The sequence below is a fragment of the Pleurodeles waltl genome, chromosome 11 (assembly GCF_031143425.1).
Source record: "Pleurodeles waltl isolate 20211129_DDA chromosome 11, aPleWal1.hap1.20221129, whole genome shotgun sequence".
NCBI classification, from domain to species: domain Eukaryota; kingdom Metazoa; phylum Chordata; class Amphibia; order Caudata; family Salamandridae; genus Pleurodeles; species Pleurodeles waltl.
Genome location: NC_090450.1, coordinates 12184486 through 12208527, shown reverse-complemented (window position 1 = coordinate 12208527; position 24042 = coordinate 12184486). Strand labels below are relative to the sequence as shown.

Here is a 24042-nt window from a genome sequence, read left to right as displayed (position 1 = left end):
TCCCCTGGAGAGATCACTGAGGAAGCGGCATCATTCCACGCTGTTATTCGGAAGGCTGCAGACTTTTTAGACCTTCCCCTCCCTACTGCGGAAGTCAAGAGAAATCTGTTGACAGAGGTTTGGCACCCAGCTTCTGTGACTGATGAGCCTCTTTTGCCCTTTAATGAGGCGCTACTGGACCCCATTAAGGACATTTGGATGAAACCTGTGTCTACAGCTGCTGTCAACAGGGCGGTGGCTCGTCGCTATCGGGCGGCACCAGGTGATCCGGTGTTTCTCTCCAGATAACCAACACCGGAGAATTTAGTGGTACAGGCCTCGTGTTCGTCCAGGTCCTCTCCTGGCTCGTTTCCCGGAACACCTGTGGACAGGGAATCAAAGAATCAAAGAAGATGGACCATACTGCTAAAAAGACCTTTTCATCTTGTAGTATGGCCTTAAAGTCATCCAATGCGACCTGCATATTGGGACGTTACATCCATGCCTTTATGGAGGAAGCGAAGGGCCACCTAATTTGTCCCAGGAAATGTTGCAACTACTGGCGGATGCTCAAGCTGCAGCAACTCAGGTGATCCAGTCGGGATTGGACACTTCAGACTCAGTGGCTAGGGCTATGGGCACGACCATAGTTTCTAGGCGACAGTCTTGGCTACGGTCATCTGGCTTCTCGTCTGACGTGCAGGCAACTCTTCTCGATCTACCCTTTGATGGCGAGAGGCTCTTTGGTACAGAGGCGGATTCTGCTCTGGAATGTTTTAAGGAGAGCAGAGCTACTGCGAGATCTTTGGGGCTTCAGTCTTCTGCCTCATCCTCCTTTAGAGGTTTTAGGAGGTTTAAAGGATTTGGACGTGGCTCCTCCTTTCGTGGCAGATTTCAAGGACCACAACAGTCTGCTTCCACCCTGCCATACAGATCTTTCAGGGGCAGAGTCCGCACAAGAGGAGCCACCAAGCAGCACTCTGCCTCTTCCTCTTCCTCGGGAGGGGTGCAGCAAGGAAAGCAGCCGTAGTCCTCCTCCACTCCCTGTCCACTTGTCTCCGGTAGGGGGAGACTTGCCCATTTTCTTCCGATGTGGGATCATCGATATTGTGAAGAAGGGTTACACTCTTCCCTTTCGGGAATTCCCTCCTACCTTCCCTCCCCGCCCATCCTTCTGTTCGGAAGACCATCTTCTCCTATTACTGCAGGAAATATTGTCCCTATTAGCAAAAGGCGCGATAGAGTTGGTTCCCGAGCAGGAGAGGGGTCAGGGCTGTTATTCAAGATACTTCCTGATCCCCAAAAAGGATGGTCGGTTGAGACCGATTTTGGACTTGAGGGTTTTGAATTGGTTCCTCAAACAGGAAAAGTTCAAAATGCTGACCCTTTCACAGGTTCTTTTGGCGTTGAACGAAGGAGACTGGATGGTGTCGGTCGATTTGCAGGACGCGTATTTTCATATTCCGATCCTCAAATCGCACAGGAAGTATCTCCGTTTTGTGGTAGGATCGCAGCATTATCAGTTTGCGGTCCTCCCGTTTGGTCTTACTTCAGCACCTCGAGTCTTCACAAAGGTGATGGCGGTCGTAGTGGCAGAGCGCAGAAGAAGGGGGATAGCTGTGTTTCCCTATCTGGACGATTGGTTGATCAAAGCCAAGACTCCGGAGCTCGTGCAGCGTCATCTCCAGTCGACAACTCGGTTGTTGTACGACCTGGGTTTTTCACCCAAATCTCACCTGGAGCCCTCTCAACACCTCCTGTTCATAGGGGCAGTATTGGACACGACATTGAATCGGGCCTTTCCTCCGCCCCAGCGGGTCCAGGACATTCAGGCGTTGATTCCAATGTTTCAAAATGGAGCAGTAGTTCCAGTCCTCAAGGTCCTTCGACTGCTCGGTCTGTTCGCTTCTTGTATACTGCTGGTCACTCATGCATGCTGGCACATGAGGGCTCTCCAGTGGTGCGTCCGCAGGCAGTGGTTTCAACACAAAGGGGATCAAGATCTCCAGAGACACTGCAGTGGATCTTCAATGGTGGGCAGCGGTCGACAACCTGTCGCAAGGAAGGCCGTTCTCTTTGCCACCACCAGTGGCCACAGTAGTAACGGATGCCTCCACTCTAGGGTGGGGAGCTCATCTGGGGGACCTGGAGATCAAGTGCCTTTGGTCTCCGGTAGAACAGAGATTACACATCAATCTGTTAGAATTGCGGGCAGTACATCTAGCTCTCAAGGCCCTCCTCCCTTCCATTCGCTGTCAGTCAATCCAGGTTCTAACGGACAACACTACCGCGATGTGGTATATAAACAAACAGGGAGGAGTGGGGTCGTATCTTCTCTGCAGAGAAGCTCTTCGACTCTGGTCCTGGCTTCAGGAACACAAGATCTGCTTGGTTGCACATCATTTGGCCGGAGTCCTGAACGTGCGTGCGGATATTCTCAGTCGACGCAGCTTGGTCGACCACGAGTGGCGTCTTCATCCAGATCTGGTTCTGTATATCTTCCAGATGTGGGGATATCCACAAATAGATCTGTTTGCAACTTAAGAGAATGCGCAGTACCTGCTATTTTGCAGCCTCCAGTATCCGGTGCAAGGAGCTTTGGGGGACGCGTTTCAGATGTCCTGGAAGGGTCAGTTGCTTTACTCGTTTTCCCCCATACCCTTGATTCCTCGCGTTCTGAGGAAGATCCGCCAAGACCGAGCACAAGTCATCTTAATAGCTCCGGATTGGCCAAGAAGGGTGTGGTATTCAGACCTTCTCCAACTCTCTCAGTGCCCACCGCTCCGTCTCCTTTGCAGGGTGGACCTCCGCTCGCAGTCGCAGGGGCAGATTCTACACCCCCACCTCCAGAGCCTGCACCTTCATGCCTGGAGATTGAACGGGGCAATCTGAGTTCCTTTTCTCTCCCACCAGAGGTGGTGGATGTTATTTTATCGGCCAGGTGACACTCCCCCAAGTCAATCTATGCTAATCGTTGGGCTAAATTTGCATGCTTGTGTGGAGAGAACAGAATAGATCCCTTAAAAGCTGGTTTATCTGACATTCTGTCATTTGCACTTTACCTAGCACAGAAGGGTTGTGCGATTGCCACAGTCAAAGGTTATTTGTCTCCACTATCCGCTTTTCTGTGCCTTCCTGACCAGCCGTCCTTCTTTAAATCTCCTATTGTTTTAAGGTTCCTTAAGGGACTCACTAACAAATTTCCACCAACACCATTCGTTATGCCTCAGTGGGACCTTAACTTAGTCTTAGCGTTTCTAATGGGGTCCCCTTTTGAACCAATGCACTCTTGTTCTTTACGGTTTCTAGTATTCAAGACTGTTTTCCTGGTGGCCATAACATCTGCCAGAAGGGTTAGCGAGCTTCAGGCTCTCAGTGTAGAACCCCCATACCTTTCTTTCTTCAAGGACAAAGTGGTGTTAAGGACCAAGGCGGCTTTCCTACCGAAGGTTGTTACACCCTTTCACCTGGGGCAGTCGATTACTCTCTCTTCCTTTCACCCTCCACCTCACCCATCCAAGGAGGAAGAGAGGCTCCACCGGCTGGATCCACGAAGAGCGCTGAGCTTCTACGTCGCCAGGATGAGAGAGTTCAGACAAGATGATCAGCTCTTCGTTGGATACGTGGGGAAGAGGAAAGGTAGAGCGGTCCACAAGACAACGCTATCCAGGTGGTTCATTCTATGTATTAAGGTTTGCTATTCTTTGGCGAAGAAAGATCCACCTGTGGGACTTCGTGCCCATTCCACCAGGGCCAAAGCAGCTTCATCGGCTTTGGTTAGAGGTGTTCCTGTGGCTGGCATCTGCAGGGCAGCGACCTGGGCGTCCCTCCATACTTTTGCCAAACATTACTGTTTGGAGGTTAGGAGGGATGGCCATTTTGCTCGCTCTGTGCTGCAGGATTTATTGGTTTGACCATTCGGGCACCCACCTCCGGAGGTAGTACTGCTTTGGGATTCTATTCTTTTGGTGAGGAATCCACAAGTAGGTGTATCCATCAGAAGAATACGTTACTTACCTTCGGTAACGCTTTTTCTGGTGGATACAATAACTACCTGTGGATTCCTCACGGTCCCACCCGCCTCCCCGTTGCCTGACTGGTCAAACCGAGAAGTCCTTGGGTGCGCATCCTTGGTCTTGTACATATGTATATAACTGATTCATGTATATAGTTGTGATAACTGTATATAAGTTTCCTTTGCAAATTAAGATAGTTCAAAGAAGACATTTTGGACTTGGTTTATATATACATATATATTTCTCTCTTGTATTGAGCATTCATTACTGTTATTTTTTATGTGTTTTATAATAAATGTTCTATTTTCATTCATTCTAGATGAATATGTACTCTTTAGGTTTAACCTGTTCGCCTCTATGGCACGTAAAAAATGGTGATAACTGGCGTCTGCACGTCGACAAGGGCTTCTTATTGCCTGGATGACGTCATACGGCGCTGCGTGGAGTCGGGCGATTGTGACGTCATCGTCGACGTGCAGAGCTAGAAGAAATTTCCGTCGAGGCTGGCGCAAGGGGAGAATTCTTTTGGTGAGGAATCCACAGGTAGCCACCAGAAAAAGCGTTACCGAAGGTAAGTAACTTATTCATTAGAACATTATTCACTATTAGTGTAATAATGAAGTTACAGAAAACAAAGCTGGAGTGCTGGTGCTCATAAGGGCGAGCTGCCTCTATCCTTTTGTCACATGATGTTGCTACCTCTGAGCCCATGGGTCCCAAAAGCAATGCTAGAGTTCACAAAGGGCAAGCCAGGGGTTGATCCCACGGTGATCCCTAAATAACATCTGTGATAATTAGAGAGTACCGGAGGCAGGAGAACTTCCTCCAATAACAGCTCCCATTGTGAAGAACTAGCAAACTTTGAAACTTTGAGAACTAATTAGCATGTTTGATGACATCACATGAGAAGATTTCACTCAAACTTTGACATCAATGGAACACAGAAGTGACATTAGTAGAATGATAACCAACTTGAATATAGATGCACAATAAATAGCATACTACCAAAACTTCACTACGATGCACAATTGGTGACAACAGTAGCGGAGGTGCCCTCTTATGTATCCAAAGTGACTCCTCCAGCTAAATGAAGTGGCCTGTAGTGGGACTTCCTATGGGGTGGGATTGCATCCTGAGGCCTCTACAGCATTCTGGAGCTGCTGACCAAACAGCACCACTCCGAACGAAGGTGAAAATGCAGACAGGTTCTAGTCCTACCCACCAGGTGTGATATTTGCTGGCTGTGAGTTTGAGCTCAACCTGTCTTCTAAATATGTGAGTCTCACTCTATATGAGTAGGACTTGTGGCCTCCCTGTTCAGTCGTATTATGTGTGAAGATGAAGTGCAGAGCATGGACGTCTCCCATCACCAGTTGTAGCAAGGCCAGGCAAAGTAAACCCACCACGCCACTCATGTTGCACGCTTGGACTCTTCTGGCCACAGGTGATTTTTATTATAACAGTTTCACTATTAGCTCTCACAATAGCATGAGTTTGCATGATCTAGTGTGTGAGTGTCTGGTCCCCAACTCAAAAGAGGCAGCACTCTACTTGAAGCACAACATAACACTAATGAGCCACAATAAGGCACCAGCGCTGTTTGTCTTAGCATTTAGCGCTTAGGCACAGCTCACTCCATTATGTACTGTTATATGATGTAGGAGATTGTCATGTCCAGGTGTTCTGCTAGGCCTGGGTATCACTTCTGACGAAGGTTGTCACTTTTGCTGGTAAAACAATACCGACCACACTAAGGCCAAATTGTGCATTAATTGCTCAACTTGAGAAAGTACCAACTTCGGAAGTGGTTGGGGGGAGAGAAAAGAGGGCCTAAGCCCTTACAAACGCTTTTCCCACAAGTAAAATTACAGAAAAAATTAGTCCACGTGGTGCATTTTTCAGCAGCATTATCAGAAGAAAGTGACTTAAAGCCATAGGTTTTACAGGCAGCTATGAAGAGTTACTCCTGGAATAAATCTGTGCTATAAGATCTGTTGTCTAAGTATGACCCTCTGCATTTCTTTTTAAGAAAATGTTTCCCAATTAAAATATTTAAATAAACAACATCAACAGCGTTTTTACAGCTCAATGTTCCAGAAATAAGGGATAAAATTTGAATTTTGAATATTCTGAACCTGCACTTAGATAGGGCTGCCTATCAGTCTCAAAAGGTAAAATGCAACATGTCATTTCTAACTTACACTTTCCTCCATTATCCCTTCCTTTGAATTAAAGTTTCTTTCAAACAATGTTTCTTCTTCTCGTGATTCACATTTGTAGAACCTTTCGCTGACATCCTCCACACGTAAAGATCAGTGGGATGAGTACTCACTGGTGAGATCTGGGTCTGAGCTCAGATCAGAAGTTCAAATCATAGTATAGTTAAAGCCAGTTTTTCTCTTATCCAAATTCAGCTAAGTTAGGACTAGTTTAGATTGTTTATCAAAGTGTCATGTAAAGTGCTTAGCAAAAGAGTTCTCTTTAAACAACACTCTTTTTCTTATCACATATGGATTAGTTATTCCATGGTCTCTAATGTCAGGTTTCTGCTTGAATTAAACCAGAGTCCAATACCAATAAACCACAGGTGATCCGCCCCATTCAAAGTTTAAGGTGACAATTGCTGGGCCAGGCGAAAACAGTGTTCCTCTGCAGTGGACCAAGAAGGAGACTGTCAGTGCCAGGGTTGTGAAGCCTGTTTCTGACGATCCTGAGATTGTCTGAGGGGGCAAATGACTAAGCACTGTATTAAATTAGAATTAACAATCACCGGCTTCAGACTTTTGAAGTTTTTTTTAATATGAAATGTTTTTGCATTAATTCAACATTAACACATAGACATGTAACTATTACTATTTATGTTTTATTCACATTTACCTTGTAGTCCTGTGTTTAAAATTTTAAAATGGGTAACATTGATTTCCATCTTGCTTTGTGACATGTGTGCATTTAACTCTAGAAGAAGCTGAAGTTCTAATTATCAGATGCAAAGCACTTTTGCTTCTTTCCCAGGTGAAATGATTCCTTTTCATTGATAATCATGGAACATTATAATTTGTTGCACAGCCACAAAATCACCTGTGGAGCACAGGCTGGTCTATGTGTCTCGTTTTGCTGTAGATGACGTCAGTTTGAAGATACTGAGAAAAGCTGTATCCTCATTGTATCATTTTACTTTTACCTGATTGGATCATGAAAACTGTGAGTAGGTGCAGCAAGTGTTAGAATTGTGTGATTTAAGCTAGTACAGCAAAAATTACAGTGCAAGGATGCTGTGTGTCTGTTTTCCAATGCATTTCAGAGTCTGAGATTTAGGGTGCTCTTGTTATGGAAGAAATGACTTGCTACCCTTTCAGGCAACTTTATCCTAGTTTGACCTTTCTTTAATTACTTTGAATTGATTTGAACCTCATATTAATATACATATATATATAATAATTTTGATTGCTACTAACTTGATGATTTTGCATCCCGTAAACTTTTAACCTCTAATAAACCGTTATGGTTTGAACCCGTAACCATTCTTTGTCCTTATTGTGAAGCTAAATGTGCTTCACGTTATTTAAATGCATTGAATTGTGGAACCGTTCAGTCCTGGATTTCTATTAATCAGATGACACTTTATGGACACTGAAATGTGCACAAGATAGCACAGTAACTCTTGTATTTACTGATAGAGCCAGCAAATACTGGTCAAGTGGCAGAGCTGAGCTAGGGAAAGTGTGTCCGACTTTTGAAACCAGCGTACTGACCTCCATATAAAGATCGAGGCACCTGAGACGTTTCAAAGCATTACTGGGGGGGTCATTATGAGTATGACGACAGAAAAGGCCGTCTGCCAAACTACCGCTGTCAGGTTACCGCCAGTGCGTCAGCCTTCCTGCGAGCCCCATTAGGAGTTTCCCGCTGGGTCAGCAGGCGGAACATTGTTTCCACCCGCTGGCCCAGGGGGAAAAAGCCCACAACATGGACACCGGCTCATAATTGTGCCAGCGGCAATGCTGCAATGTGTAGGGTGCACTAGCACCCCTCACACCTTTCACTGTCTGTGAGTGTTGCAATTAAATATTACTACCAATATTCACTGAGTGTTGTAAATAAATGACACTATCCAATGTGAACAATAAAATACTCTCATGTGCAAACTGCTGCTTCTCTTGCGATTACTCAGAGTTAAGATCATTAAAAAGATCACATTTTATGTGGACCACTGGACTTTGAGTTTGTATTTTTCATTAGACAAGCGGAAAAATCCCAGGAGGAATCGCTTTGCGCACCTTCTCAGGTGTGGTAACGCCCCGGTTGGTCGGCTAGGCTCACGGGCGGGGCGGAAGGCCAGAAATTAGCGCTATTCTTTCTCCCATTGGCTGTCTCACCGCGCCCTGTGACGTCAAGGGCACGCCCTGCCGCACCGTTCACCTAGCTGTCAGAGCGAAGGCTCCTCCCCTCGGCCCCGCCCTTTTCCTCACGCGCTCTTCCCACAACCCGCGAGAGGGCGGGGGACGGGAAGAGCGTCACGGAATTCCACTGTGACGGAGGGGCGTGTGCGCGCGCCGGTGCTCGCGACGCCACGCTGGCTCCTAGGTGACGTCACCGCACCACACCCTCCCGCCGCTGACGTTGCTGGGAGCAGCTGCTCCGCCGCCCCGCTGGAGCCGCGGTAGTACCGGCGGCCGCGCACAGGTACTGAGCCCGGCGAGCCGAGCCCGGGGGCGGGAGGGCGAGGGGAGGCCGCCTCTAGCCTGCTCCTCCATGCCGGGGCCCGGAAGGAAGCGGGTCCTGGAGGAGGGGAGGGCAGCCGGCGCACGGCTCCAGAGGTGGGGTGCAGGGGCTGTGGGTGGATGCGCCCCAGTACTGCCGGGGCGAGCTGCAGCCGGCTCCCCTTTAATTTAAAAGTACGGGTACAGAGGCCTGCGTCTCCTAATGCAAACCGCTGGGGGACAAGAGCTCCCAGTCCCCGGGAAAACTTTAGGAAGTTGCAAATATTTATCTTAGCACCTTCCATCTCTGCTGCTCAGTAAAACTTTAGGAAGTTACAAGTATTTATCTAAGCACCTTTAGTTACACATGGATCCACCCGTGCTGTTCAGTTACATTTTTGAAAGGTTAAAATGTTAAATGTATCCATCTCTACTGCTCAGTAAAACTTTGGGAAGATACATGTATCCATCCCTGCTCCCCTTTAAAACGTTGGGAAATTACTTGTATCGATCTCTGTAACATTGTGAGGTTACATGTTTCCATCTCTGCTTTCCAGTAAAACCTTGACAAGTTACAAGTATCTATTTCTGCCGCTCAGTAAAACTCTAGGAAGTTACAAGTTTCTCGCTGCCAAAAGGGAAACTGTGGGAAGTTACAAGTATCCATCTCTGCTCCTCAGTAAAACTCTGGGAAGTCACAAGTATCTCCCTGCCGAAAGGGAAACTGGGGGAAGTTACAAGTATCTTCCTACCCTCAGGTAAACTTTGGGAAGTTACAAGTATCAATCTCTTCTCTTCAGTAAAACTCTGGAAAGTCACAAGTATCAAACTCTGCTCTTCAGTAAAATTTGGTAAGGCACGAGTATCTCCTTGTCCCCAGTGAAAGTTTGGGAAGTTACAACTATGCACAGGCCTACGTTCTTAGGACACTGTAAGCTACCTCCAGTTGACCCCTGTTCTTCCCTGTCCTACTTCACACTAAAACTTGTACACAATTCTGTTAAGAGAACTTAAAAAAAATAATAATAATAATAATTGGTTCAACTGCAGGTTTACTTTCTGATCCCAGTTTCACCCATTAAGTCCTGCGTCCTGCCCAATAATGACAGGCAGGTATGTTGTATAAGATTTTTTTTTTTTTTAAATTATTAAATATTCACTTTTTTTATTTCAGTAGGCTCCTCACACAAAATGCTACTGGAGCCAGTTGTGGCTCACAGGAGAGAAAAGGGGCGTGGCGTGAGGACGGCACACCCAAAAAAAAAAAAAAAAGTACTCTTTTTCCCGTGCTGCTCCGGTCATACATTGCAGGCACAGGCTCCTAGCCTGCCCTGCATCCAACCCTACCGCTGCTTTTATGCTGCTAGCAGCATGAAAGCAGCACTAGGATTGGACAGAGTGCCCAGCCAGGCAGAGTGGGAGCCTCTGCCTGCTCTCTCTCCAATCCACCTCTGCTTTTCCGGGTTGGAGAGAGCCTAGTGCACATGTATGTATGTTTGCCTGTGCCGGCCAAACATACATGCCCACTGAGGGGGAGTTCTGTGCACCCCCTGTCATGCCCGTGGCCCTGCCCTTTTTACAGTAAAAACATAATAAACATAGGTCTTTATTACTTCAGCCCTCTACAGTGGCAACAAAAATTGAAAATGAAGTGTAAAACATTTGACATAAGCAAGTGATTCAAAGCCCATGGCCGCAATGAGCGTGAAGTAGAAACACAAAAGGAAAAAGTTCGCTTGCAGTCAAACGTATTAGCAAATGTGCAATTTATGTCTAGATTTGATTAAAGGAGGGAAATAGATATTATTACACAAGAAAGGAAATATATACTCTAACAGTGAATACAGTTTAGATTGAACACTTCAAAACTGCATACAATTTATTATAATTAAGGAACCAAAACTTTAAGTTTGTCCATAAGGCAATGTGTCTTCATGTTTTCTCATACTGTGACATTCTTCCACTGAGTTAAATCCACGATCAATTGAGCTGCGATGTGGAATCCACTTTCGTTCAGGTGTCTATAGGATGTCTCCTCTCCTTGGTGGGTCCTTAAAATCTTCACTTACCTGTGATCCAATATCCTCATCTCTGGCCTTAGCCAACGCATTGTCCTGTCCTAGCCATGTTTTAACCTGGTGTTAGATGAAACCACTATGACTCCAAACTTTAGGGGCCATTGGAAGAATTACAATTAGTGAAAAACTTCAATTCACGTTTAATCTGATTTTGACAGTCTTGGTTTTGAATGTGAATTTACAGGTAACCCAACTACCACATTGATAATGGCCATTGACTGGTAAACCCCTGGTTTTGTTAAGTTCTTTTCAGTAGTGTAAATCTTGCTGGAGCTTATAACATAGACTCTTATACTGCAGCCGCTTTTGTTGGCAGACAATGTAAGTTCATGGATGAGATTCTCAGCTGATAAAATTGTTTGATTTTTCACCAATTCATTGGTGTTTGTAGTAATTTGCTACATAAACATATTTTTACAGTATCTCGTTTAGGTTTTGAGTTTAGTGAATGTTCTCCTAGGAGAATCATGACCTTCTTACTAGAGCTGTTACTATTTTGTAAGGGAATCCTCTATCTAATAATCAATATATAACAATTGTAACTTCAGCAAATTATTGTTGGATGTTCAGTTGTGTTAAAGCTGTAGAAACTGTCAAAACAGGAAGCTATTTCTCAGTGCCCTAGGATGAAAATTGTTGTAGGGTGATCCTCTTCTTTGTAGTGTTTTTTTTTTTTTTTTTTTTTTTTAATTATTATTATTATTATAATTTTTTTAATGGAATGTTGCAGTCAGTCTACCTCAACATGCTCGACTGTCAAATCGGGAAAGGGCGTAGTGCATTATCTCTAACATCAGTATACCTTCTTGATGATTTCTATTAGGCCTGGGTGGAGCTCACGGAGTGTCACTCCACGGGATTCCACTGAGTTACCAAAAAAACTCCACAAAGTTCAGTGAACAAGTGGAGTACTGCTTGGCCACCCCTTAAGCCTTCATGGCAGTCTTTGGGTTCTCATTGACATTTAGAATGCACCAGTCTGACCAACCCCTTCAGTGTGCCTGCTCCAGGATGCTAAAAGATGCTGGAAGACCCTGCTGTGTTTTGTTTGGAAGCGCTGTCTCTACCTGTCGAGTTCCCCCAAGCACTCTTCATTCACCACGAGCAGCATAGCTACTCGCAGGATACTGGGGCTCTCAATGCAAGCGCCGGGAGTGATAGGCAGCCCACATGCGGATGGGGCAGTCTTTCCGGGGTAGCCGAATAGACTTTTCCTGGATGGGTGTTTCTTTTTTCAACCAATTGTAATTCATATTCTAACTTCATAACCTTTTAATTCAACGTAGAATTAGCTTCCTCATTTCTTGTTTGCTTTCACTTTTTTGAAGACGCTTAGAATCAAAGCCAAAACATGACAAGTGGTGTTTACCCCCCGTGTGCAATAAAACAAACACCAGTTCTTTGTGAATGGGATTGGCGGTGTTTCAGTTCAATAAGGAATAGTTTGAGAGATGCACTGCACCACTTGCCACCCAGGCAGCTGTCTTCACTCATAGTTGACCCCTGCAAATCTGGGTCCCCTAGGCAGGGCCTCATGTTAGAACCCAATCTTTAGCCATTTATTTAGTGCTCCTGACTATCTTCCAAGGCAGAACCCATTTCTCCTTGATATATTTCTCAGTAGAGTCAACGGCTAGTTGCCCTTTCAAATATGGTGACGGGGAGGTAATCCAGTGGGACCCGGCAGAGGCAGGCATCCAGCACTGACTAGCGTCTAGCATGGCAGTAACACAGGGTGAGTGAGGAGCACAGAAGTGAGAAACCTACTTGTAATAGCAGGGAGTACTCTGACCAGTGAGAAAGAGTTGTTGTGTGGGGAAATGAGAGAAGCACATTCATGACTTTGGAGGATAGCCCAGGAGGTTTTTGTACAGGGCAGTCAAGAACACAAGTGGCTCATGGGCTGTCACAACATTTAAGAGGGTACATCTATTGGGGTGACGCTGGCAGGCTTTTTAAAATGTAGTAGCGTTCATATACCACTTGCTACCCCACTGTGGGTTACATATGCTACCCTTACCCCCATGCTGTACATGTGGGCTGTGTAATTGGTAAGGTGTTTTCTGTGTTTTGTTACTGTGTGTGGTAAAAGTGTTTCCACGTCCTGCGTGGTCACAGTGATGCGCTTTAATACAATCAGTCAACCTTCCTGAGGCTTGGTTCTGCCATCTCCTGACCTCGGGCACAGGAATCTGGGGCTGGACAACTGCAGCCTCATTTCTGACTGGGGCAGGAAAATGGATGACTGGTGCACACCAGTAAACTCTGTCAAGTGGCGTGTGGAGTGGCAAAACTCTGAACTTCGCTGGTAGAGCCGAGTTAACCACCCACCCTTAATTTCTAAATGATTTAGACACGTTCTACTGAGTCACTCTTCTTTTGCCAATGGTCTGAATAATGTGCAAGACCATTTAAAAATCACTTACAATAGTGGCAAAATGCCACTTTATTTGTGATCTCAGGTGGCAATGGCGTGTGCCCCTGACTAGGACCCAATGTCCAGTTCTGAAGCTTGCTTCTTACGTACATCTGCTAGCACAGGGTGAATCCTTGGGGTTCACCCCTTCTTGTTTTCACGGATTGTTCTACACAGTGTTGTTTAATTAACAAATTAACCTAATTATTTGTTATATTAAACTTTTGGTGGTGTTAATGTAAATATCATGTGAATCAATTAAATTCTCACTGTTTTGGTTTCTTTTACCTTCCATTTGTAGGATTATTCAATGTGTGCTCTAAAATCGTGAGTACCCTTCCCTTTTTGAGCTTTTCCTAGACAACACATGCGCTGTCTCTGGGAGACATGTTTACATAAATTGGGCTTGCAGCCTGCCCATAACTTACCATTTGTTAGCTTCAGTGTTTCTCTCAATTCCTTCATCCCCATTGGTAACAGCATGCAGGCATCATGTCCTCTTCTTGTGTTTGGCCCTCTCCTGGAGCATGGACCAAGTACTTGTTTCCAGCCACTGCTCCTGTTTTTCGAGATAATTGTTTTGTGTTCAAGCACTCCATATGAGTGCTTGAGTTTTCAGTCAGTCTCCCATATCCCAGTCTGTGTAGCATCTATTAACTCACCTGCCCCCCACCCCCACCCTTCCATGTTGCTTTATTTGTTTTTCCTCCCATCTCCTATCCTGCACCATTGTATACTTCTCCACTACACTTTACGCCACTCTGCGGCACTGCTACTCTGCTTCTCTTTACAACACTATACTCTGTGCCACTGTACTTTGTCACTGCACTCCACACCAATGCACTCTACCACCACTATGCTTTGTACCACTGTACTGCACCTCACTGCACTCTATGCCACTCTATACTGCACCACTGAACTTTACTCCGCTGTTCTCTGTTCCATTGTTCTCCACACCACTGTACTCTACGCCACTCTACTCCATTGCACTCTACCCCAGTGCACCATACAACACTCTACTCTGCACCACTCTGTGCCTCTCTCCGCCTGCTGTACTCTCAGCCCACTCTGCTATATAATGTGGTTAAAAGACATTGGCAACTGTCACCTACGGGAAATCTATTGGCTTTGCCAGTGATTGTGTTTTAAAAAAAAAAAAAATCATTTTATTTAATAAATACCATTGACACTCTTCTGGACTCTAACTACACATACTCACAAGTTTTTCCTGTGTATTTTTTGTTTATATATATTTCATATTCCTGCACAAGGTCCTCTTCATTCATCGCATATTAGGTTTCCCCAAATTAACTCCATGCACTAACCTCCATAGAATATTTAAAAGGTTTTGACCATATTCTTTTTTTGTGTGTCCTCTTTTCACTCCAGTTAGGTGTCCTTTACTGTCATTTGTGCTGAAGGTGACCACCTAAAGCAATGCAAAGAGCGAAACAGTATTGATGCTACAATATACAGACAAGGCCTTTCTACACTCATTTATGTATTGAGTTGTGAATGGTCTTCGATATATTTCATCCAGCACCACAGTTTGGACGATTTTATATACATATATGTATCCACAGTCTAGCTATACTTCTTTGTCAGATCACGGGGGTATTGAGCACTTTTGTTTACACGTAGTTCTGTTAATCTGTGGACATTATTTATTGTTTTCACAAATACGATTCTGCACAGACTACCTTATTTCCATATTTAACTTTGTTTCCAGTAATTGAGTTGCTAGGCAACTTTCAACTGAATATTGAATGAGTCCTCTGTGAACCATTGGTTTTCATGCTTATGATCACCCGGGTTCCCATTGACATCACAGATTGTTCTTGTGCCCTATACTGAGTAAGCAGGGGATGAGGCCTCTTGTGACTGTCAGGCGCTCTGATGGGAAAAAACTCACAGGGACAATGGCAGTTCTCAGGATTGTGGTTGGCGTGTTCAGTTCAAACGAAGCTGGTGAATCCAGCGATGGGTGTTTCAAACAAGATTTCGTATGCGTTTCTGAGTGTGAAGGTTTGCCGAAAGAGCAGGTTGATGAATTAGTCTGGCTGTTCCCTGTCAGAGGAGCTTCTGCTAAGACCTAAGGTCCACTATAGTCCTGGTAGTCTTCCTCCTTTTCAGGTCACTGTGCACTTTATCTTTATCCGAGAGTCTATCCCTAGCTCTCAAGTATGGTGGCGAGGTGATCCCCTACCAATGGTGTAATACAAAGTTACACAACCCGGCATTGCTAAATGTTATAAGATTCCAGAATGACGTAGAATCACTCTGGAATGTGTAAGAGTCATATCCCCTGGTGGTTGGAATTGTAATCTGTAAGGGGAGATGAGGTCCAGTATGTCGATGGCCACAGAGGACATGTAACATCAATATTGCCTAATGGTCTGCATCATGGTAGGGGAGCTCAAGTGTCAGTAATTGCACTTCAGCCAGGACTGAAGATTGATGGCACAATTGTCGGACATCTCCTGGCTTTCTTGCCTAAAATACCTTTTCCTGCTTTTAGATACTAATGCACGGCAGTCATCAGGAGCTCCTCTCCCACTATCTGGACGCTGGTCTTTGAAATCAAGATGCCTCTCGTCCCTCCCACTCACACAAGTAAGATTCATGCTGCACAACTTGAGGGACTATTTTGGAGTGACCTTCAGTTAGTTGCCTGACGCAGGAGCCCCACACCTTGCCACTTTACACTTGAAAGAATGAGACTCTATCATTTCAGAGATTTACACTTCAAAGAACATGACACATGCATTCTTCCTGCCCACCCATCCAAACAGCAGCCGACTGGGAGTGGAGACAACCAGTCCGCGTATGTTCTTCGGTATCAGCCCTACATATTGCTTAGGAGCTCATCAGACTGCAGAGCACAGTAGTTTTAAACACACAAATGGTGATGGAAGGAATGCTTCTCTTTGTCTAACCACTGGCAATCGCTCAGGGTATCATCCCAACCCAGCGCTCTTTTGATCACCATGCCACCTCAGTTTGGACACAGCCATGTAGAAATCAGTTTCGACCCTGCTACTCATGGGAATAGTCCTGTCCAAACTGCCAAGCCAGGTCCTCCCTTAACGGAACACAAGTAACCCAGAATCGGTTTCTCCCTAGTTATGGGCTCATCAGGGGCTACAGCTTGCTTCCAGTGACACCGTGAGCACAGGACCCACATTTGGGCATACCCATGCAGTTAGGGTGGTACACAAAACCCAAAAAAGTTGATGGGATGAATTCTTGCAGTTTGCATGTGGCCTCTCTCACTGACGTGGTAGGAATGTCATGTCATATGCTGATGACACACAACTCATCATTTCCCTCACATAAGACAAGGAAAGGGCCAAAAGGAACTTCCACTCAGGAATGGAAGCCGTTGCCACCTGAATGAGAGGAAGGTACCTCAAGCTCAACTCCGACAAGACTGATCTCATCATCTTTGGAGACACCACCCCAGCATGGGACGACTCCTGGTGGCCCACATCCCTCAGCGCCCCCCTGCACTGACTGAGCACGCCTGCAACCTAGGAATCATCTTTGACTCCTACCTATCCATGACCCTCCAGGTAAACTCAGTCGCCTCCTCCTGCTGGCACACACTCTGCAACTTCAGAAGATCTTCAGATGACTCCCAGCAAGCTGTCTCAGGACAGTCACCCACGCTTTCGTCACTAGCAAGCTCGACTATAGCAACGCCCCCTATGCTGACACCTCAACTAGACACATCAAAAAACTACAACTCATCCAGAACGCCGCCGCCAGACTCATTCTGGACCTCCCTCACCAAGAAAACATCTCCCAACACTTGAGAGCCCTCCACTGGCTAGTGAAAAGCACATCACTTTCAAGCTACTCATCTACACTTACAAGGCCATACACAATGCTGGACCAGCCTACCCAAACCGCGCCGTCTCCTTCCACACCCCTGCCAGATCCCTCCACTCTGCCCAGATGGCCCTGGCCACCATCCCTCACATCCGCAAAGCCACCACCAGAGGACAATCCTTCACTTACACTGCAGCAAAGAGGTGGAACAACCTTCCCCCGCACCTCAGACAAAGCCCGTCGCTCACCATCTTCAGGAACAACCTCAAGACGTGGCTCTTCGGATGACGCCCCTCCGCCTCCAATGCCTTGAGACCCTCACAGATGAGTAGCCATGCTCTACTAAAACTGATTGATTGGTCTAACATAATTTGTCCTCATGGTGGGCAGTATCATGAAGCAATGCATTTTCTTATGGTGGTATACTGAACATGGAAGTCTGCATTTGGGGACAAAGAGAGGACGCAAAGAAAGAATAGCACGGAGGGGACAGACGTGCATGTGAATGTCTTTTTGTCATGAGAGAGCAGCAGGCTAATTGTAGTAAAGGTCTTTATTTACTAAAAGCAGAACAAGAACATTTGTTGTATCTGCTTCAGGAGGCTTCAACTCCTCCAAGCAGTATACAATGCCTGAGGTGAGTTCACGGAGTTTAGCTTCGCTGAACTCCACGAAGTGCCGAAAAACAACTCCGCTGTGCTCTGCGGAGTTCCGCAAGTCACCCTTCTTGTGCTGATAATTAGCGCCAAGAGTTTGCCCTGCACTGTGAAATCATCATGAACAGCACTATGCACCGTGCAATAGGGCGCTGTTTCTTTCTGCCACTGGAGTAGATTTTCTACTCGAGCTGCAGCTTCCACCAAGCGAGCGGTAGCTTTCTCAACGCGAGCAGTAGCGACCTGCCGCGACCGCCCGCATTGAAAAAGCACCCCAGGTGGTGGTCTACTGTATGATTTTTCTTGCTCGCCAACCTTACATTGTTGAACCGCAAGAGCACAGCGTGGAGTGGAAAAACTCTGCAAATTCCACTGGCAGAGCAGAATTGATCGCCCTCCCCTACAGTTTACCACAATCTATAATATGCTTGTTGAAGAGGCCAGTCCATCATGATGTGGAGTTATTGTGTCATAGGATGCTATTCAGAAGGACAGCAACAAAACGTACAAGCAGGGCAATTCAACATAGTTTGGGTCTCGGGTGCCTGAGGTTAACCAGATTTCAGGGGGTTTCAAATGAACTGCTATCATCTGTTGACCTTTATCCCCTAGGTGTTGTCATTAAATAAGGTATTCTTGCTCTCTCAGTCTAGGTACACGTTTTTACAGGACGGATAAAATAGTGCAGTATTTTAATTTTTGAGATTGGATGAAGGAACATCTGAATTCTATTAAGGGTACAGAGGGAAATGTTATATTTAATACTTTATAACCAACCTATTAACCTGTTGTGTAAAATCCACATCCGTGGAATCCTTGTAGCTGTTCATAAAAATAACCAATGCAGCATATTGTTTTCTTGGGTGTCTCTACTCTCCATACAGAGTATCCTTTAGCAAAAATCACCGTCCAGCAGGGAACCCAATCTCTTCCTCACCACGGTCTGAGTTGTATTGAATTCTGTTGATGCTGTCCTTGAACTGAATGGAATGTCTTTTGCTGTTGTGCACTGTACAGATCCAACTGCATAACCAGAAAGTTACCACTTTGGTTTCCCACTTGTGACTTTTGTTGGAATAATGCTTCTTGATATGTTCTTCATAATGTTCAGACTTTACTTCTGGAACTCTAGAATAATTTGATAAAGCATCTGATAATGTTTTGGCAATCCTAGTCTCATCCTGGAATAGCTCAGAATCTAAATGTGAACCTGTCTTCTGCCTCCCTGCATCTCTAAGATTGGAGAAAACACTGCAGTAAATGGCTTCCTAGACAATATTAACTATACTTTTCAGACAGCAGAAGTCCGGGGACCTTGAAGACCAACCTCCAGATCATTACAATTGGAGACAGACTGGAGAAATTAATGACACTCCACACTTAACTATATAATGCATTGGATGGCATCTTTGTAGTAAAGTAATTCTGAAAACTGTATTTTGTGGCAAGTCTGCAAACTGTACACCCAGGTGAACAGAGCTATGGTCATTGCCTGTGCTCCCATGTATCAGAGTGTCAGAAATGCCTGATGGTCCAACCTCCACTTGATAGAATCTGTGTGGTGTCCTCCACTCGTCGGCTGTATTCACCACCACTGGGAGATACTCTACTTGCTGAGAAAGCCAGAGGTCCAGACAAGAACCGAAGTTCCTGACTCGGTTAACTGGCTCTCTTGGTCCGCACCTTGATGTGTTTTATTGTAGAAGTCCTGTAGGTGAAGAGCAGTACGCTCACAATGATTTCAAGTGTTGCTCTTTGACCTTGCGTGATGGAAAACAGGTATGCCAGATGCTTTGTAAACTGGTATTTGAGATCTCTTTCCACCAGTTTAATGTCTGTGAATCCTTCTCCCATATGCCCCAACCCAGCTCTTATTGTAGCCTCAATGTTTTCTAAGGTGTATCTTCCATTCTAGACTGTGCCATCCATACTACACACTATCCTAGCGTGTGGACCATCACTTACTTTTTTCAAGATGGTGCCTTGCACAAGTGGGTGACATCGAAGGACCAGAAGAACTTTCACACACACCCTCGTCTCCAGCAGGCTGGACTAGGGAAGCACTCTTTATATAGGAATCGCTGCACACTCCCTGAAGAAACCACAGACCATACAAAACTCAGGTGCAAGACTCATCCTTGACCTCCCCAGACAGACCCGCATCACCTCACACCTCAAAAAGCTACTCTGGTTCCCGATCCAGAATAGGTACCAGTTCAAGATGCTAACCCACACATACAAGCCTTGCGCAACAAATGACCATCACACATTAACAAATTAATTGACCTTCCACCAACCGACCAGACACTTGCAATCTGCCTCCCTCTTCCTTGCAGACACTCTCTCCCACCCGCCCCGCCCCCCAGATCCACCAATCCAACAGTGGAGGATGCTGCTTCTCTCACCTGGTGATCAAAGCCTGAAACAGCCTTCCCTCTGCACCTCAGGAACGCCTCATCACTCCGGGAATTTAGAAAATGTCTCAAGTCTTGGCTGTTCGAATAAACGGAGCACCACAAAGCAGCTAGCAATTCCAGCATCTTGAGACCTTCACTGGTCATCCAGTTAAGCAATTTCCTCCTCAAAACCTCACTGACAGCAACATTTCCCTTGTCATTGAGTGCACTTTAGAAAGCGAAGGTCCTCCAGTGCTTTAGCAGCCGGGCTGATGAGGATAATGCTCCCCATGTATGATTGGATGTACCCATTTTAGCCAAGCATGGCTCTTCATTCATCCCTTTTTGTTGATTTAGTCATCCCTGAACATTGTTTGCCTCTTCTGATCCAAGTGCTTTTTGGAAAAGCTTAAAAAGGACATCTTAGAGGAATACTAAAGAATAAATATTTCAAACTGCCTTCTCAGAGCTCCAGTGATGCTGTGGAAGAAGATGTTCAAGGCTGCTCACTAGAGGATGGCATAATACTGTGGACATGCAGGAGAAAAAAAATAACACTCATCATACTTTAAAAAAAAAAATAAAGTACCTTTTTTTTTTTTATTTTTTATTTTAATTTTATTGCCGTACATCAAGAGCTTCTTCACCTGTTTTATAGGGAATTAGTTCTGATGTGTTCTTTGTAACATGTTTTGAGGGTACTCCATGTTAGTAACATTTTGCAGTGTGGTGATAAACGTGTAGGTGTTAATAGTAGCAGTGAGCTCTGCTCTGCTGAAGGAGCTAATGGGGTTTTTGGCACTCCGTGCTCTGCTTGGAGTGTGGAGTATGACCAAAAATTCTGCTAGCCCTGCCAGCGCAGCAGAACTTGCCACGTGCGCACTGTAGCCAAGTTATGGGCCACACTGCGCAAGCAACTGGGCTGCAGTGCGCACTCGGCCCGAAGTCCGTAATGGAGCTACTCGCAGCGCCTATTTGGGATCCAGGTCTCCCTCGCTAGCAGCCTGGGTGCAGAGAGCCAGGCTGCTGGCAACAAGGACCTCCAGGGAGGACCCTAGTAAGTCCTTGTTTTTTTGTTCTGTCACTATGCACACCTGGGCACAAGAGGCCTGAAATTGCACTTTTCGCTGTCTAAGCTGCTGTTTTAGGCCTCTTGGGCACCGGCCTGCACTATGTGCACATGAGGCATGCCTGTGCACAAGAGGCCAGAAAACAGCAGCTTTCGCTGCAGCCTGCCTTAGCGTGAATGCTCCTGATCTCAGAAGTGCTAAGCAGGGCCGACCCTACTTGCGGAACTCCAGGGAGTTGCAAACGAACTCTGCGGAATTCTGCAGAGTAAAACTCTGTGAGCTCTGCCCACCCCTACAAAATAGTACTTGGTGTAATTGAGCCCAGCTGTTATTTTTAATGAGCTATTCCCATGTTCATGTGTGATGAATTGTATTGACGCTGTGTCCTTGACAACGCATTATCTTATTATTTTGTGCGGTGTTAGAGCCAGTACGACTTCTAGTGTTTTGCATTTTGGTTTGTTTAATGGTCTTTACTGACGTTCATTTTAGATGAACTACACACTAAAAGTTTAGGAACCTGAACAGGCTGCCTTTATTTTATACTGCAGGAAAGCGAGTGAGTAGTAGGCGGCAATTCAGGAGCCATTTTACTGCCTCCTTCATGTGAAGGAATCCCTTCTGCATCTAATATTGCTCTGCCAAGATGAGTCTAGAATATGGAAGCGAAGATTGCATTCTGTGGTCTGCTGCTTTGAAGTCCAGGATTTGAGGGAAATTGGGACTGGCTTACCAGCACCAGACTGGTGACCGCTAATGTGAAATCTCCCTTGGATAAACTAGAAGACTACAATGGGTCTCGCGATGAGTCTATCGAGAGATGATGTAAACCTAGGAAAGGGTGATTGCCCTCATGAGAATTAAGACACTGACTCCAAAGAAGGAGAGCGTGTCTTGGATATTTTTTGTAGCGCTGCACTTGGGTACTTCTGAGCACTGCATGCAAGAGTGTGCAGTTTGCTCGGCAGCGGAAAGGGTCTGATCGGATATTCCTCTGTTGTGTGGGGTGGAGCCAGCCTTTGGGGGAGCTGCTCTTTCTACCTCTTGAGCATTATAATTTTAGCCTATGTGGGGCGGAGCCAAGATGGCGACCGGGAGAGACGCTTGAATCGGCGCTCCTCTCGGGTTCGCCCAAGAAGAACTTGCGGGGCGCTCCGGGGGCGCCGCTCCCGCACCTCTTGTGGCGGGACCTGTCCTGGGGGTCGTTCTCGCCCCAATGCCGGCTCCGTGATCGTCGGGCGGCCGCGCGGAGGACTCGCCGGCAAGTGAATCGCGCCGGAGTGCCGCGGCCGCCATTTTGCTGCCCGCGCCGGGCTGGACGAGGCCCTGGAGCCGGGCAGAGAGGTGGGTGCGCGGAGCTGATGCGGCCCACCTCGTGAGGGCGTGAAGCCCAACATTGGATGAGTCCCGCGCTGGGTGCCCCCCGCTAAATATTCGTTCGCCGTAGGCTTCCTCCCCTCCCCCCCCCTATATCGGGTGAGGGGGGCCTCGTGAGACAGCAGCGGGGGGGATCGGCGCACGGGGTCCCCGGACTGATGTGGAGGAGTGAAGGAGCGGGGTGTCGTGCCTCCCCCTGCAGGGGGCCCTGTAGGAAAGCAACAGCAGGCTTGGGGGTAACCTACTAAAAGTGCGGGCTGGGAAATGGCCCCTGAATACTCCGGATGTTATATGAGGCGATGAAAGTACTGAGCGAGCCCGTGAGTCATCAAAACTGTGGGCCCCACTCCTCTTCTGCGTGCCGAAGAGGGACTGGAGCTGGATACTGATTGCTGACCTCGTGTGGTGCTGGCTGGCCTGATTGCCCGTGAACTCACTTAAAAATCCACCAGTAGGCCTGAGACCGCAAAAATTGCAGCCTGTACCGGCGTGGCCCTGAGGAGAAGAGCGCGCCTTATTCGCTATCGCGGCCTAGAGTACGAAAGCGATTGCCAGAGTTCAGGAGGCACCAGGTCGCGATAGACAAGTCAAAATGGCCGGGAGGTCTAAATCAGCAAAGAATCAGGATCGGAACGCGCAGGGTCAGGCACCTGGAGACCAGCAGCATACGCCCTCCTTGCAGTCGCTGGAGTCCACACTCATGACTCACTCCTCACAATTTGAGAAAGTGTTACAAGCAATCATGGACACCAAAACATCGTTGGAAACCAGGATAGATACGGTATCGCAAGACTTAAACATCCTCAGGGTAGATCACAGCAAACTATCTGATAAAGTGAAGTCAACGGAGGAGGCGATAAGTGCGCTGACCCCAAAGGTCGAGGAGAATCAAAAACAAATTCTCCGCCTGAATGCAGAAGTTAAGTCACTGCAGAGAAGAACAGAGGAGGCGGAGGGCAGATCCCGCCGCAACAATGTTCGGTTTCTTGGCTTTCCTGAAAAGACGCTGGATCAAAGCTCAGAGCTTCTGCTGGAACAATGGTTAATCAGGGAGGTTTTGAATGGCTCTCCATCCAAATTTTTCTCGGTGGAGAGAGCATATAGAATACCAGGACGCCCTCCAGCACCGGGCCAACCTCCGAGACCACTGATAGCCAGATTTCTGAATTTCAGGGATCGGGATACCATACTCCAACGGTTCCGCAGCAAAGGCCCATACAGCTATGAGGACTCGAGAGTGCATGCTTATCCAGACTTCACCCAGGAAGTACAAAGGCAACGTAACTCCTTTAACCAAGTCAAACAACGCCTCCGGGAGTATGACATAAAATATGCACTAATGTTCCCCGCCAAATTACGTGTAATTTTAGAGGAACGCACTCACCTGTTCACCTCACCAGAAGATGCCTGGACGTGGATGCATGCTAAAGGTGTAGCCCAGCCACGCGGGGAGGCTGGGGGGGATGCAAACTGGACAACGACGAAACAAAGGAAACGTTCCAAGAAACATACCAGGGGCCAGC

The 24042-nt window shown here is 46.5% G+C and overlaps 1 protein-coding gene across 2 annotated transcripts in view; it reads left to right on the top strand.

Annotated features, from left to right (window-relative positions):
• The first annotated feature begins 8498 nt into the window (after positions 1-8498).
• Positions 8499-24042, top strand: part of LPP (LIM domain containing preferred translocation partner in lipoma) — a 657734-nt gene continuing 642190 nt past the window's right edge. For both annotated transcript variants that reach the window (XM_069212799.1, XM_069212797.1), the window contains exon 1: positions 8499-8678. The gene's annotated coding sequence lies outside the window, so the exon portion shown is untranslated. The remainder of the gene's footprint in view (positions 8679-24042) is intronic.